Genomic DNA, 16,043 nt, shown 5'->3' on the forward strand with positions numbered 1-16,043 from the left:
CATATATCGTCAGCTCACCTTTAGCTAGTCTCCGTTTATTCCGTAGCTTTTATTTCGAGTTACTAACACTTAGCAACCGAACCGGTATCCAATACCCTGGTGCTACTAGGAGTACTAGTAAAGTACACATTAACATAATGTATATCCAATATACTTCTATCGACCTTGCCAGCCTTCTCATCTACCAAGTATCTAGGGTAATGCTGCTCCAGTGGTTGTTCCCCTTATTACAGAAGCACTTAGTCTCGGGTTTGGGTTCAACCTTGGGTTTCTTCACTAGAGCAGCAGCTGAATTGCCGTTTCATGAAGTATCCCTTTGTTCCCTTGCCCTTCTTGAAACTAGTGGTTTCACCAACCATCAGTAATTGATGCTCCTTCTTGATTTCTACTTTCGCGGTGTCAAACATCATGAATATTTCAAAGATCATCATATCTATCCCTGATATGTTATAGTTAATCACGAAGCTCTAGCAGCTTGGTGGCAATGACTTTGGGGAAACATCACTATCTCATCTAGAGGATCAACTCCCACTCGATTCAAGTGATTGTTGTGCTCAGACAATCTGAGCACAAGCTCAACGATTGAGCTTTTCCCCCTTAGTTTGCAGGCTAAGAAAATCGTCGGAGGTCTTATACCTCTTGACGTGGGCACAAGCCTGAAATCCCAATTTCAGCCCTCGAAACATCTCATATGTTCCGCGACGTTTCGAAAACGTCTTTGGTGCCTCTACTTAAACCATTTAATTGAACTATCACGTAGTTATCAAAACGTGTATGTCCGATGTTCGCAACATCGACAAACGACGTTGGGGTTCAGCACACTGAGCGGTGCATTAAGGACATAAGCTTTCTACTGATCGCATAATCGCTACTATCAACTTTCAACTATATTTTCTCTAGGAACATATCTAAACAGTGGAACTAAAGCGCGAGCTTACGACATAATTTGCAAAAGGTCTTTTGACTATGTTCAGGATAATTAAGTTCATCTTATGAACTCCCACTTAGATAGACATCCCTCTGGTCATCTAAGTGATCACATGATCCGAGTCAACTAGGCCGTGTCCGATCATCACGTGAGACGGACTAGTCATCATCGGTGAACATCTTCATGTTGATCGTATCTACCATATGACTCATGCTCGACCTTTCGGTCTCCGTGTTTCGAGGCCATGTCTGCACATGCTAGGCTCGTCAAGTTAACCCTAAGTGTTTTCGCTGTGTAAAACTGTCTTACACCCGTTGTATGTGAACGTAAGAATCCATCACACACGATCATCACGTGGTGTTTAGAACCGACGAACTGTAGCAACGGTGCACAGTTAGGGGAGAACACTTCTTGAAATTTTGTAAGGGATCATCTTATTTACTACCGTCGTCCTAAGCAAACAAGATGCATAAACATGATAAACATCACATGCAATCAAATAGTGACACGATATGGCCAATATCATTTTGCTCCTTTTGATCTTCATCTTCGGGGCTCCATGATCATCATCGTCACCGGCACGACACCATGATCTCCATCATCATGATCTCCATCATCGTGTCTTCATGAAGTTGTCACGCCAACGACTACTTTTACTTTTATGACTAACGCGTTTAGCAATAAAGTAAAGTAGTTTACATGGCGTTCTTCAATGACACGCAGGTCATACAATAAATAAATACAACTCCTATGGCTCCTGCCGGTTGTCATACTCATCGACATGCAAGTCGTGAATCCTATTACAAGAACATGATCAATCTCATACATCACATATCATTCATCACATTCTTCTTGGCCATATCACATCACATAGCATACCCTGCAAAAACAAGTTAGACGTCCTCTAATTGTTGTTGCATGTTTTATGTGGCTGCTATGGGTTTCTAGCAAGAACGTTTCTTACCTACGCAAGACCACAACGTGATATGCCAATTGCTATTTACCCTTCATAAGGACCCTTGTCATCGAATCCGTTCCGACTAAAGTGGGAGAGACTGGCACCCGCTAGCCACCTTATGCACCAAGTGCATGTCAATCAGTGGAACCTGTCTCACGTAAGAGTACGTGTAAGGTCGGTCCGGGCCGCTTCATCCCACAATACCGTCGAAACAAGATTGGACTAGTAACGGTAAGCATATTGAACAACATCAATGCCCACAACTACTTTGTGTTCTACTCGTGCAAAGAATCTACGCAATAGACCTAGCTCATGATGCCACTGTTAGGGAACGTAGCAGAAATTCAAAATTTTCCTACGTGTCACCAAGATCTATCTATGGAGAGACCAGCAACGAGTAGAAAGAGAGTGCATCTACATACCCTTGTAGATCGCTAAGCGGAAGCGTTCAAGTGAACGGGGTTGATGAAGTCGTACTCGTCGTGATTCAAATCACCGATGATCAAGTGTGGAACGCACGGCACCTCCGCGTTCAACACACATACAGCCCGGTGACGTCTCCCAAGCCTTGATCCAGCAAGGAGAGAGGGAGAGGTTGAGGAAGACTCCATCCAGCAGCAGCACAATGGCGTGGTGGTGGTGGAGGAGCGTGGCAATCCTGCAGGGCTTCGCCAAGCACCGCGAGAGAGGAGGAGTACTTGTGAGAGGGGGAGGGCTGCGCCAGAACTTCGTGTATAGCTCCCATGCGCCTCCCCACTATATATAGGGGTGGAGGGGCTGGTTTCTTGCCCTTCAAGTCCATTTGGGCGTTGGCCAAGGTGGGAGGAAAGAAATCTCATTATTTCCTTCCCCACCGATTGTTATCCCCCTTTTTTAGGGATCTTGATCTTATCCCTTCGGGATATGATCGTATTCCTTCTAAGGGGGGATCTTGGTGCGCCTTGACCAGGGGTGTGGGGCCTTGCCCCCACTACCCACGTCCATGTGGGTCCCCCATGCAGGTGGGCCCCACTCCGAAACCTTCTAGAACCTTCCCGGTACAATACCGAAAAATCCCGAACATTTTCCGGTGGCCAAAATAGGACTTCCCATATATAAATCTTTACCTCCGGACCATTCCGGAACTCCTCGTGACGTCCGGGATCTCATCCGGGACTCCGAACAACATTCGGTAACCACACACAAACTTCCTTTATAACCCTAGCGTCATCGAACCTTAAGTGTGTAGACCCTATGGGTTCGGGAGACATGTAGACATGACCGGGACGTTCTCCGGTCAATAACCAACAGCGGGATCTGGATACCCATGATGGCTCCCACATGTTCCATGATGATCTCATCGGATGAACCACGATGTCAAGGACTTAATCAATCCCGTATTCAATTCCCTTTGTCTATCGGTATGTTACTTGCCCGAGATTCGATCGTCGGTATCCAATACCTTGTTCAATCTCGTTACCGGCAAGTCACTTTACTCGTTCCGTAACACATTATCCCGTGATCAACTCCTTGGTCACATTGCGCATATGATGATGTCCTACCGAGTGGGCCCAGAGATACCTCTCCGTTTACACGGAGTGACAAATCCCAGTCTCGATCCGCATAAAATAATAGATACTTTCGGAGATACCTGTAGTGCACCTTTATAGTCACCCAGTTACGTTGTGACGTTTGATACACCCAAAGCACTCCTACGGTATCCAGGAGTTACACGCTCTCATGGTCGAAGGAAGAGATACTTGACATTGGCAAAGCTCTAGCAAATGAACTACACGATCTTTTGTGCTAGTCTTAGGATTGAATCTTGTCCATCACATCATTCTCCTAATGATGTGATCCCGTTATCAACGACATCCAATGTCCATAGCCAGGAAACCATGACTATCTGTTGATCACAACGAACTAGTCAACTAGAGGCTCACTAGGGACATATTGTGGTCTATGTATTCACACGTGTATTACGATTTCCGGATAATACTGTTATAGCATGAATAAAAGACAATTATCACGAACAAGGAAATATAATAATAATACTTTTATTATTGCCTCTAGGGCATATTTCCAACAGTGTTTAGGTCGGGCTTTGCACGGGGTTCTTTGAGCCGCGTCCAGTTCGTCAGTCGCGTGATGGAGGAAGTGAAACGCGAGCGTACTGAAAAGATGGACTGTGTGCCAATGCGCGCCTGTTTTGAGTTGTCAATGATTCGACAAGTACTATTTTTGTGGGTAGAAGGGTGACACCACAGCCAAAGATAAACAGAACACGAACACAAACCTGAGGTGCTGCACAAAGCCAATGGAGTGACGTACACTAGCAACGCCGAGTAAACTCGAAGCCGCCGGCGACGCCGAGCAGGCTCGAAGCCGACGGCGATGAGTAGGCTCGAAGAAGCCTCTGTAAAATGAAACGAAATGCCAGTGTGCACCACGTCTGACAAACAGTGTAAACAATAAATTTATAGAAAAACTCACCGACTTAGTAAAAAGACTAAAACGCCCTGACCCGGCTTACCTTGACTCGGATAGGCCGATCACCTCACGAGGTAGCGACGCTAGCCTGAATTGGGCTCACGCGAACGTGGCAGACAGCCAGCAACGTATAGGTGAAATATAAGAGCAACTAGTTAACGAGCGCTTTTCCAAAAGCCTTATAACGATCAGCGTCACTTGACGTGCTTTTAGTCGATGGACACGTGTCGCGTTCTGGACGCTTCTTTCGGATTTTATTTATTTATTTTTTCACATCGGCTTTTTAAATGGTTTTTTTCTGGGTTTTTTTTTGACGTTTCGGTTTTTCACCGGTCTTCCTTAATTTTTGGACCAATAATTTTATTTTGAATTTTTTTGCGTGAAAAAACGTGCTTTTTTCTTTTGCGATATTCACGGTTTTGCTTTCGTGAGAGGCACGGTTTTTGTTTTCGCGAGAGTCACGGCCGTGCCTCTCGTAAACGGGAAAAAAATATTTTTGTTTTCTTTCTTTCATGAGAGACACGATTCTGCTTTTGAGAGAGGCACGGTTGTGCTTTCGCAAGCCGTGCCTCTCGGAAACCAAAAAAACGTGTTTTTTGTTTTTTCCTTCCAAAAAAGGCACGGTTTTGCTTCCACGAGAGGCATGATTTTGATTCTGCGAGAGTCAAGGTAGTGATTTGGCGAGAGGCATGGGCGTGCCTCTTTCGGAAAGGGAAAAAACCCGTGCTCCCAGTTCGGTTTTTTCGTCTGTTTTTTTTGTCCGGTTTTTTCGTGAAAAAAGTTCATCAAAACCTATCGACATGAGATCTAATTTTGAAGATCTCGACGCGGGAAATCTAATGATGAAAACGGTTCGAGATTTGAACGCACGATTTAAGAGATAAAACATTTTGAATAAACGAATCTACGACTCAAAGAGGCCCTCCTGGCACGCCCCCGAGAATGAACGTTGCGTAGGGCTCGATCGCGAAGCACGAGCCAGCACAAAGCGGGGAGAGGATGCCAAACGGGGGGTGGGGGGGATCGGTCGTGCCCGACGGCATCCAATGATTATAGCCCTGGGCACGTGGAGCGGTCTACCCGTCATGGACCCTCTAGTCTGGTTGCCCGGGTGCAAGCCATCCGGGCAAATCGGACAGCACACACCATCCGACACGACCGGACAAACCCGACACGCTGCTTGGGTGGCCCCATGCAGTAGTCGGCTCACATAGGCTGGCCCTATGCGCCCACCGGTGCACACAAGCCTGAACCAGGCCTCACACACGAGCCGGCGCTACGACCGCAACCCGGCTCGTGCGCCTGTCGAGACTAGACCAGCCCTACGGGGCGAGGAGCCTGACAGGCAAGCCCGATCAGGCGCTCGCGCACGAGCGCGGACACGCCCAACATTGCTCAGTGACGATGGCCTTGGACAAGCCCAGCGGTCCACCCGTCATGCACCCTCTATCCGGGTCACTCAGGCACAAGTCATCCGAGCAAATCGGACAACTTGTGCCGCCCCGAGAGGCTCCCGGGCAAGCTAATCGTAAACGGACAGCCAGAGGTCACTCTCCCCCGCAATGAGCCAAGGGTGATAGATACTATAGCATCCTTTATAGGACTAATAAGGGTTTTCCTACTAGTGAAGTCTGCGGCTGCGGCGCTTAAGCATATTCATGCACGATTTCTACTCAGTTCACATATCACAGCCCCCTTTAGTGCGGTGGAAGACTTCCATTCAGGAAGGAGCTGACCAACATCAGCGCTTTCTCGGGCTCGTAGGAAGGTACCATGTGCCCGGCTCCCCACACAGTTGTAAACACCAACCCACCGGTATATCCCTGAGCGTACCCTCAAACCTGCAACAAACGAGGGCATGATTATCATAGTGGTAATGAGCAAACAATTGCTAGCAAATCAGGGCATGCAGTAATGTTCAATTTACCTCACCATTTACTATCCGTGGGGGTCATGTAGTGGCGGAGCTTAATGCGATTTGAGGGAGGGCTAAATGAGTCTTAAATAGAAATTAGGGGGCTAATCTAGCGTACTATGTTAAATTTGTTAATTATTATGTCTTTATGTAAAATAATAAATTTGATTGGGGAGGGGGGGGCGCTTTGGCCCTCACTAAGAGCAAAATTTATTTTCGCAAAACAAATACTCAAGGTATGTGTGACTCCTTATAATTCAATGATGCTCTCTTACATAGCGGGTGCGGTAGAGTGTTCCTTCGGGTGCTTCCATGCAAGCCGGTGCATATGTGCCATAGGGATCGATGTTAGCAGGATCATGGGTCATATCATCTTACAGCAGGCATGATTTGTCATCTGGCGGGTCTAAATTGCAGTTCTTGGTGATATTGGCCCACACCTCGTATTATATCACCCTATGGATCCACAGGTAGTCAATCTCCTCCTTATCATTCATATTGTCATCAAGGTATGGATTGCAAACCATTGTTGAGATTGTGGCTCGGGATGGTGGCTGCGATCTGCGGCACATAGTGGCCATTGAAGTTCTACCCGGATGTAGAAGGGGGCGGGCCTTTGTACTACGGGAACCTTACGAGGCAGTCAACCAGTTGACAAGGAAGACAATGTGTCATCTCCCGTCCTCTTGTTCCCTCTCTCGCCGCAGTCGGAGGTCGTTGGAGTAGGAAAACCTTACACCAGCTGGCGATTCCAGGAAGAGCACGTTGGCCACTGCGAGATCTCACAAGTTAGATATATAATCGATTTGATCGTACAATATAAAAACGTTGGTAGTTCAGTTGCCACTATGATCGTCTTTTCTCATTCACATTATAAAAACAGCATAGATGAACCAAGGGTAGATGAACCAAAGTAGAAGAAACATTCATCTATCCTGGCAGGTGATTTCTAATTTCGAAACATCTAACAACCATCTTTTCTCATTCACATTCTCGTGCTTCCAGTCCATATCTCTTTTGCTCCCCATATGCCACAAAATTGCGCTAGATGCATTCGTTCCCTCAAATCTCCAGTTTTATAAGCACAAGTGCCACTCACTGTATAAAATATTTCCCCCTTTTTTCATAAAACATAAATTTGTCAAATTTTAAATTTTGAATGAGTTATATCTTTTTTAATTATGTATGTTGCACCCAGAAAATCCGAAAACATTTATGCACATGGTAGTAATTGTGTGATGTTGATCTGCAAAGTTTCGAGTTCAAATGTTCTTTTATTTTGAAGAAACAAAAAAAGAGATGTTTGCTTGCATGATTTTTGATGCAAAAATGGATGGTGAGGATAGAGGTTACACTCGTATGGTAGTACAATCAGAACTTTCCGGTTCATCCCGACTTCGGATAAATGAATTCCTAACCACCAAAGTAGCATTTGTAAGCACGCTCATGAAAGCAGCTTACAATAAAGATCAGTATAATTTCTTTTACGGTATATAGACTTTATTCCTTGAATGATTGACATATCGTCTACAAGGGAATGAGAAACAAAGTCAGGGATCGAAGTGTCCCAAAAGCTAGAGGATCTAGTGCTAAAAGAATTGTTTGCAAGTCCACCCACCACCTCATTAGCTTCATGGAGACCATGCACATAACATACTTTTGTAAAGTCAATGGCCAATTTCTTGCACTCCATGATGATTGCCACATCCAAACCAAGGTATGCATCTATTCGTTGAACTGATTCCACTGCAAAGATGCAGTCTGATTCAACATGTAAGAGCACGTACAATAATGGGCTATAAGCCTACTTACATGACACTTTTGCCTATGTGGAAGAGAGAGACATGCAAAAAGGGAGGGAATGCAAGAGCCAACCTCTACACGTGTTCCTAGGTAAACTGAGTAAATAAGAGGAAAGAGAAAGAGAGAGTGAAGAAAATTACTAGGCTAAGAGCCAACCTTATAGTCAACCCTATTATACGAGTCAATGGTATTGCTAGCTCTTGATGACAAGGCACTCTTATATAGCCAGTTGCTGACTGGCTATATTATTAGCCATGCTCTAAATTGTTGCACCTAATATTTTCTGTCAAAAACATGCCATTCCTAATCATAATCATCTTTGTTGCATCATTAGTATAGTTTACCAACCATGAAGTTCCACAACCCAGAGGTTGGAACCAGGATGTTGTAGTTCTGGTTTAAATGGAGGTTTGATAACAAGTTATGTAATGCTCAATTCTCCTCACTTTATTCAACTTGTTTTGTTTCCTCCTACGACGCAACTCTAGCATAACCTTTGTAATAAATTGCATTTTGAGCATTTTTGGCTGCAGAGGTTGAAGAATGTTTTATCTGCCATTTCCGGGTATCCCTAATTGTTGATAAGTGCCACACGTTAGGTGCGTGGCACTCCGGAAGGCAGTTGTAACAAAATAGAGGTGCCATAAATTTGTTGTATATTCAAGAGCCCGTGTCCATTTGAAGAGGTAAAAGACAGACAAAAAAGAAGCTCCTTGCTAAGGCAATACCATATCTGGATGGATGACACACCACAATTCTTACTTAGGTCCATAATACTACTGCCCCTTTTCATAGAGTGGAAGCGTTCCTTTCAGGAACGAGCTGAACAATATCAGAGCTTTCTCAAGCTGGAAGTAAGGGACCTGATGACCAGCGCCCCTCACAGATGCAAAAACCAAACCGCCCGTGTATGCTTCAACGTACCCTCCAACCTGCAAAGATTTATCAGTGTCAGTCAGTACAAACAAACAAGTGCAAACTGACTAGAACATGTAGTCATGCTTTACCTCTTTGTTCGCGGTCCATGGGCGCCACGGCTCCGTGACGGCGACACCAAGGTCATGGATGGATGGAGTACCTCGTGGCGGTAAACGGGCACACGGAGTCGAAATCGCGGCTGAAAACATATTACTATTTGTTACCCACACACTTTGGCAATGTTAGATGCGTGCTTGCAGTTGCAGTTCAGCCTGGGGTTGGCATGTTACCTACCTGAACAACCACACATGCAGCCCGTGGCCCATGAGCCATTTGAGCGTTGGCACAATGGACGCCGATGAATCTTTCCAGTGCAAGTCCCTGCACAAGCACAGCAGCGGTAAGTGGACTGAGTGGATGCTCACAAGAGTATTTATCTTGGCCCCAACTAAGCTAACTCTTACGTGCAGCCCGCCCACTTGGTCGTTCTAACATGCAGAGCCTTTTGCACCTCAGGATCGTTGAGGTAAGCATCTATGTAGTAGCCGGTGCATGGATCATACCCCGGCACCTGCACAATTTAGAGCGGATATTTTTTCTTCAGAAATTAGGTATTCAAAGAAAGTGTGTTACGTGCATATAATTTGCCACTATCAGAAAAGATGTACTCCAAAATACGTATATCTTACATAGCGGCTGGGGTAGTATTTTCCGTCGGGTGCGTCGATACAAACAGGTCCGTAAATGTCGAAGAGGAGAGTGTTGGCAGTATCATATGCGGCCATGGCGTCAGAGCATGCGCTTCCATCCGACAGATTGAAGTTGCAGCTCTTGGTGATGTTGGCGTACACCTCATCTGATATCACCGCATGGCCCCACAGGAAGTCGGTCACCCCTTTTGTGTTCATGTTATCATCAAGATATGGGTTGCCCACCTAACCAATTAGAGATCCGCAAGCTATATTATACGATCTTCACTAGGAAATATATGTGTTAACTGTTATGAAGTGTATGTTTAACTAAACATAATCACGCGTACCAAAATACCCTGTAGGTTTATGGAAGTGTTGTGGCTCAAGATGGTGGCTGCGAGCTGCGGCACGTAGTGGCCGGCGTAGCTCTCCCCGGAGATGTAGAAGGAGCGGCCCTTGTACCCCGGGAACCTCTCGAACCAGCTGACGAGGAAGAGGAACGCGTCCTCCGATGTCCTCTGGTCTCCGCTCTTGTTGTAGTCGGAGGTCGTGTTGGAGTAGGAAAATCCGACGCCGGCAGGCGATTCGAGGAAGAGCACGTTAGCCACTGCACAAGCATCAACACATTCACATGTCACGTGTGGGTCACGGGTAGAAAACCGTTACCAGTTGTTGTAATGTTGTGGCTCCCTAACCGTTGGTCCAGGCGTGCTCGTTTGTGCTGAGGGTTCTGTTGTCGCTGTTGACGCGGAATGGGCGCAGCTCCCCCATTGCTCCGTAGCCGAAGGATGAGCATCCTGGACCTGCACCGCATGGAAATATATCAAGTACTCCGTCCCAAAATGTAAGATCATTTTACATAACGTATGAGAGACGAGACATTCAGACAAGTGCATCTCTATGTATGCATGGCCGAACCTCCGTTAAGCCACAGGACGAGTGGCCTGGTCGCCGCGTTGGTGGCCGCCTCGACAAGGTAGTAGAAGAGCGCCCGGCCGTTCATCTCATCGACGGTCACGTAGCCTGCGTACTGGCTGAAGCCGACGCCGTTGGGCGGCTGCCCCGGCAGGGCGGCGATCCTGTCGGCGTCCTTCTGATCGCTCTGGTCAGAGACGGAGTGCTCTGCTCGGAGGCCACTGGTGGCAGTAGCTCCTATCCTTGGTTCATCTACGCTGTTGCTACTGCTATGGGTGCTAGTCCTCTTGGACAGGATCAACTCTCTGAGCCGATCGAGCCTCCTGCGACCCATCTGCGCACCACGCCGCCACGCAGATGAGGAGAATGAGGGGACACAAGGAAGTGTTCCTCATGATGCTTTCTGAAGAAAATTAGCTGCCGTCGTCGCTTCCACGAACATCTGAGTGGCGTTCCAGGTGCTTATATAGGTAAGGACAATGGAAGGAGAATGCTTTGACGCGATCAGTGTTGGAGCCTTGAAAAGTTCTTCAGACCATATAACGAGACAGAAGACCATATAACGAGACAGAGAGGAAAATGAAAGAAAAATAACATGTCTGTGTCTTTTGTTCTATTAATACTGCCTATGCCGGCTGTACGTCGTCCAGTTATAGTTTGTCCGCAAACTTAGAAAAGCTTACAGTTAGGAGAGATCACCATTTGGCATGCTGCCCCGGTGATGTATGATTGTTTGAATTTCCTCATGGGTACACTCGGTTGTCCTTATACGTTGCCAGCAGTGGCGTAGCCAGCCCAATACACCAGGGTGGTCCATTAATAAAAATATTAACATAAATTATTTATTTTTCAAAGAAATGTTTATTTTAGTACATTATATACAAGCTATGGGGAAATATCAGGATGGTCCATGGACCACCCTGGCCACCCCCTAGCTACGCCACTGGTTGCCAGTGCCAGAACAGTATTTTACACTTCGGCCTGTGTGCTGCCGTTGATACTAGGGATTAGTCCTAACTTTTGATGGAAGGATGAGAACAATGATCCCATAGTTACAAATGGTTAGTACTATCAAATAATTAGCAACACAAATCATAAATCTTTAAGAATAGAACAATTAGGTCACTAAATCCTAACATCATCATGTTTCGTGTCTTACACATGTCCTTTTATCTTCTTCATAGAAAATAAAAATAAAAACTATGTCCTTGTACTGAGAGGATTGCCTTATTTTCATTCTGCTCGTGGTCACAAGATTTTATGGAAATGACGCTGTGATTAAAATTCAAAGATGTCCATCCGGCACAATTCAGATGTGATATTCAATCTATTATTTTCATGTGAACAGCATACAACCTTTTCAGCACAGAAGTGTTAAACCATATGACTATGGCCTGAATATGTCACTTCGTAGTTGTGTATAAGCAGCGACTTATTTATAGATCCAATATTGGAATCAGAACACACCGTAAATTAACATGTGGGTGCCCAAATATCCCAATTCAGTTTGGGACGTCACCCAGGTGGGAGCCTGCCCTTGAGGAAAGAGTAGAGAAGAACAAGGGCTCTCTCTGGCTGATAGCTAGGAACCAGATGGCCTGCACCCCTCACCGATGCAAACGTGAAGCCTTCCTCGTACTGCTGAACATAGCCTCCAACCTATAAGCCCATGAATTTCATCACAGGGTCAAGCACACATCACATCTGAATTTTACTTAATTAGCTCTTGCTGGTGTCTATTTCTGCACAGCGGTTAATTACCTCGAGGTCCGGGGTGTACCAAGCACGCCATGGCTTGGTGACGGGCAAGTTGAGATCCTTGACCGAGTACCTCGTCGAGGTAATCGAGCATGTGGAATCCAAATCGCCACTGAAGAAAGATGGCCGTTCTAGTTAAAAACCTCAAGACTAGATACTTTATTCTGCTCAATGCTCATTGTGCATGTATAGAGTAGTACCTATAGACCCATACGCTTAACCCACGTTCGACTAGCCTCCTGATCGTTGGCACCACGGTAACTGGGCCGGGGTTATAATGGAAGGGGACGCTTAAAGGACTGTGAGTGCAGTGCATATTAACTGCTGCCCACAAGAGAGAAGAAAAAAAAGGTGGGGGTAGTGTAGCAGCAGAACAGTGTGCAGATAGAGTATATACCTTTCTCTTGGGCAAGCTATCCAACTTGTGTTGGTGCGGGCGTGCAGAGCTTCTTGCACCTCGCCAGTGTTCAGGTAAGCCTCGACGTAGTACTCCATGCACGGATCATAGCCAGCCAGCTGGCAAATCAAAAATTGTGGACACTGTGAGACTGTCTGACTGGCCATAGGAATGAGCAATTCTTATTGGGAAAGAGAGTAGGAGAGTAGCCAAGGGATCACATTATATCTATCTTACATAGCCTTCGCGTGCCGACGGAAGGCAGATCCTCGGGTCGTATATGTTTCGGGGATAGATGTTGCCTATGTGGAACGCCTGCCCCAACACAGAGCACCACCGCAAGTCGTCTTTCGGGGTGAAAGTGCAGTTAGCACGGATCCCGGCCCAGATCTCGTCGGAGATCAGCCCGTGGCTCCATAGAAACTCCAGATTCCCCTCGTTGTTCTTGTAATTGTCAAGGATCGGATTGCCGACCTAGATGTAATACAAACGAAACATGCATATGCATGGCTACCACAAAAACCCAATAATTATGCAAAGTCGCATGCGAAAGGCTTACGAAGATGCCGCGGAGGTTTATGAAAGTGGTGTGGTGGAGCTCGCTCATGAAGGTGATTACGGTGGCGAGCTGCGGCACGTAGTGGCCACCGTAGCTCTCACCGGCGATGTAGAAGTCGCGGCCCTTGTACTCGGGGAACCTCTCCAACCAGTTGAGCAGGAAGACGAATGTGTCCTCGGCGGTTCTCTGGTCGCCCCGCTTGTTGATATTATCCGAGTTGTTGCTCGCGTAGGAGAATCCCACTCCGGTTGGCGACTCCAGAAAGATCACGTTTGCCACTGCACACATCTAATCAGTTCAGTGTATCTACTCTGCTTAGATAGAAGCCAGCTCCACTTAACAACTTACGGTTGTTCCAGGCGTGCTTGTTCCTCCTCAGAGTCTTGCCGTCGGGGTTCACTCGGAACGGGCCGAGCTCCATCATGGCGCCATACCCCAGCGATGAGCACCCAGGCCCACCGTTAAGCCAAAGGATGAGTGGCTTGGAGGCCGCCTCGTAGGGGGCCTCGACAAAGTAGTAGAAGAGCTCGTGGCCATACTCCTCGTTCACCGTGACATAGCCGGCGTACTGGTCGAAGTTGACTCGCGGAGGCTGGCCGGGCAGCGCGGTGATCTTGTCGGTCGCCTTGGCGCCCGCCAATGGAATCGGGCAACGCGTGGGCAGGTGGCTGAAGCTGCTGGCGTCGGCCCATGGGTCGGGTCCCTCAGCTACGTTTGGATTACTGGCCCTGTCAGCTTGCCTCTTCTTGGCCGTGGACTCGAGGAACCTCATGAGCTGATCCTCCTGTGAGGCATCTGTGAGTGATGTGCCCAGCAGAAGGAGCAACAGGAAGAAAGTAATGGTGTGCCTGATCATATTTGCCTCTGACTTCGTGATCTTATGAAAGATCATCCTGCTGTGGTGGATATATATATGGGGCACCTCGATCAGGAGTTTGGTTGCTATTTCGCTCTTCTCCACTCAGTACAAATCCATGAGCGTACAGCTCAGAGGCTTGTGGTTACTAAGAAACTAACAAGTTCGTTGCAATTAGTACACCACTACGTCAACTGTGACCAAACTGCTTGGTGCCAAAGTATCTGGTGAACAATGCTATATTTTCTTGTAGGTAGCTGCTTGTTTGGTTTGGATTCTCCGAAGAGAGTTCTGAGTTTACATGGAGCGAATGGTCAAGTGAGAGAATAATAGCTAACTCTTAGCGGTGGGTTAACTCAATGTCTTACAGCCAATTTACTTCGATTAAGACCAAGCCTCTGGAAAGTCTTCTTTAGTACAGATGGATTGTACATGAATGGTACATTTTTTTTTTCTTTTTTTCTGAGAAGGAAGTGTCAATGTCCCGGCCTCTGCAACCTCAGGTGCACACGGCCATAATTTATTAAAGTTTTGTGCAAGGCAATGAAGGCATAAAAAGCTAACAGACATTGTACAAGACAAACACAACTATGGTAAATCTATTAGTACAAGATATGCAGCACCTAGGACTAAATTTACTTCTGCCGCATCCACGCTTTCAAGAAGGGATAGCGCCCTGCTCACCATTGCCCATGTCCAGCCAGAGACGGACAGGACAAAGGATTTTCATCTGGATGCAAAGACCAACCAATGAAGGCCAGAACATCGGCGTGGAGATTGTGCCTTCAACAAGGTAATGACGCAAGTTTCACCGCTGTTGTGACAACCAATGAAGGTTAGACGATTAGTTTTCACTCTGGACATGAAGCGGTGCTCCAAGCAACATCTTCCAAACGGATAATCCAATAGTTGCTTAAGCTAGTACTCCGCAAAGAACCACCATAGTGTCCACCAGAGGAGTCCAGACGTCTCTCCTGACACCTCCTCCCAACCATGTACCAATGAAGCACATGCGCAAAGGTGTCATCTAGCCAACCACATCAAGGAGAGGAGTGTCCCGCCAGCAGTGACGAGAGGGGGCAGTGGCACTAACGGATTGGTGGACATCTTACCGCCTCTCCTATAACACCACCACTGCCGTCGAGGAGCCATCCTACTTGTCAGCGGCGGATCTAGAAGTACACTACGGGGGGTGCCACTAAAAAAAAGCGCAGAGCTCAGAACTTAAATGTAATGCAAACATCGCAAATTCGTATATTGTAACAATTATGAAAATGTCAAAAACATACAAGATAGTTACCTTGTTTGACTGCTAGAGACTTTGTACATCCTTCATGGTGTTTATTGCAGCTGAATTTGCTCATCCATACAAGATATGAGATAATAAGTAATTAGTATTTGATCAACAAACAATACACTGAGCATAAGAGCTTGCATATTTGAATAACAAGAGAATAAAAACAAGTGTATATACCTACTGGAATAGCAGCCAACAGCAGGCACGCAACACATCAGGTCCCTCTGACCTCCATTCGTCCTTCTTTGCACAGGAGGAACAAAAAACAGCCGCGGCACAGTAGTTTGATTTCCATTTCTTTCCGCTCCACAGGGAGGTGGAGTAGGAGTTTGATGTCCAACTCCAACAACTTTGTTCTTGAGCAGTCCTTGCCTCTTCTCGAGTGTGCGGTGTGCCCTTCTACTAGAGCAGTAACAGACGGTGATGACGACGGTCCTATTTTTGCACCTTTGCATCTTCATGCTTCCGAAATGGAGACACTATGGGATTATCTCTCTTCATATCTCAACTCTCAATCTACAGTGTTAGCCCAAGTCTCAGTAAATTCTACAAAACAAATGATGAAAACCGAACATCAA

At 46.5% G+C, this 16,043-nt stretch overlaps 1 pseudogene; it reads right to left on the minus strand.

Annotated features, from left to right (window-relative positions):
• Positions 1–8,614: 8,614 nt before the first annotated feature.
• Positions 8,615–15,403, minus strand: LOC123104014 (serine carboxypeptidase 1-like; annotated as a pseudogene).
• Positions 15,404–16,043: the final 640 nt, after the last annotated feature.

This window comes from Triticum aestivum, chromosome 5A, assembly GCF_018294505.1.
Source record: "Triticum aestivum cultivar Chinese Spring chromosome 5A, IWGSC CS RefSeq v2.1, whole genome shotgun sequence".
In the NCBI taxonomy this organism is placed as follows: domain Eukaryota; kingdom Viridiplantae; phylum Streptophyta; class Magnoliopsida; order Poales; family Poaceae; genus Triticum; species Triticum aestivum.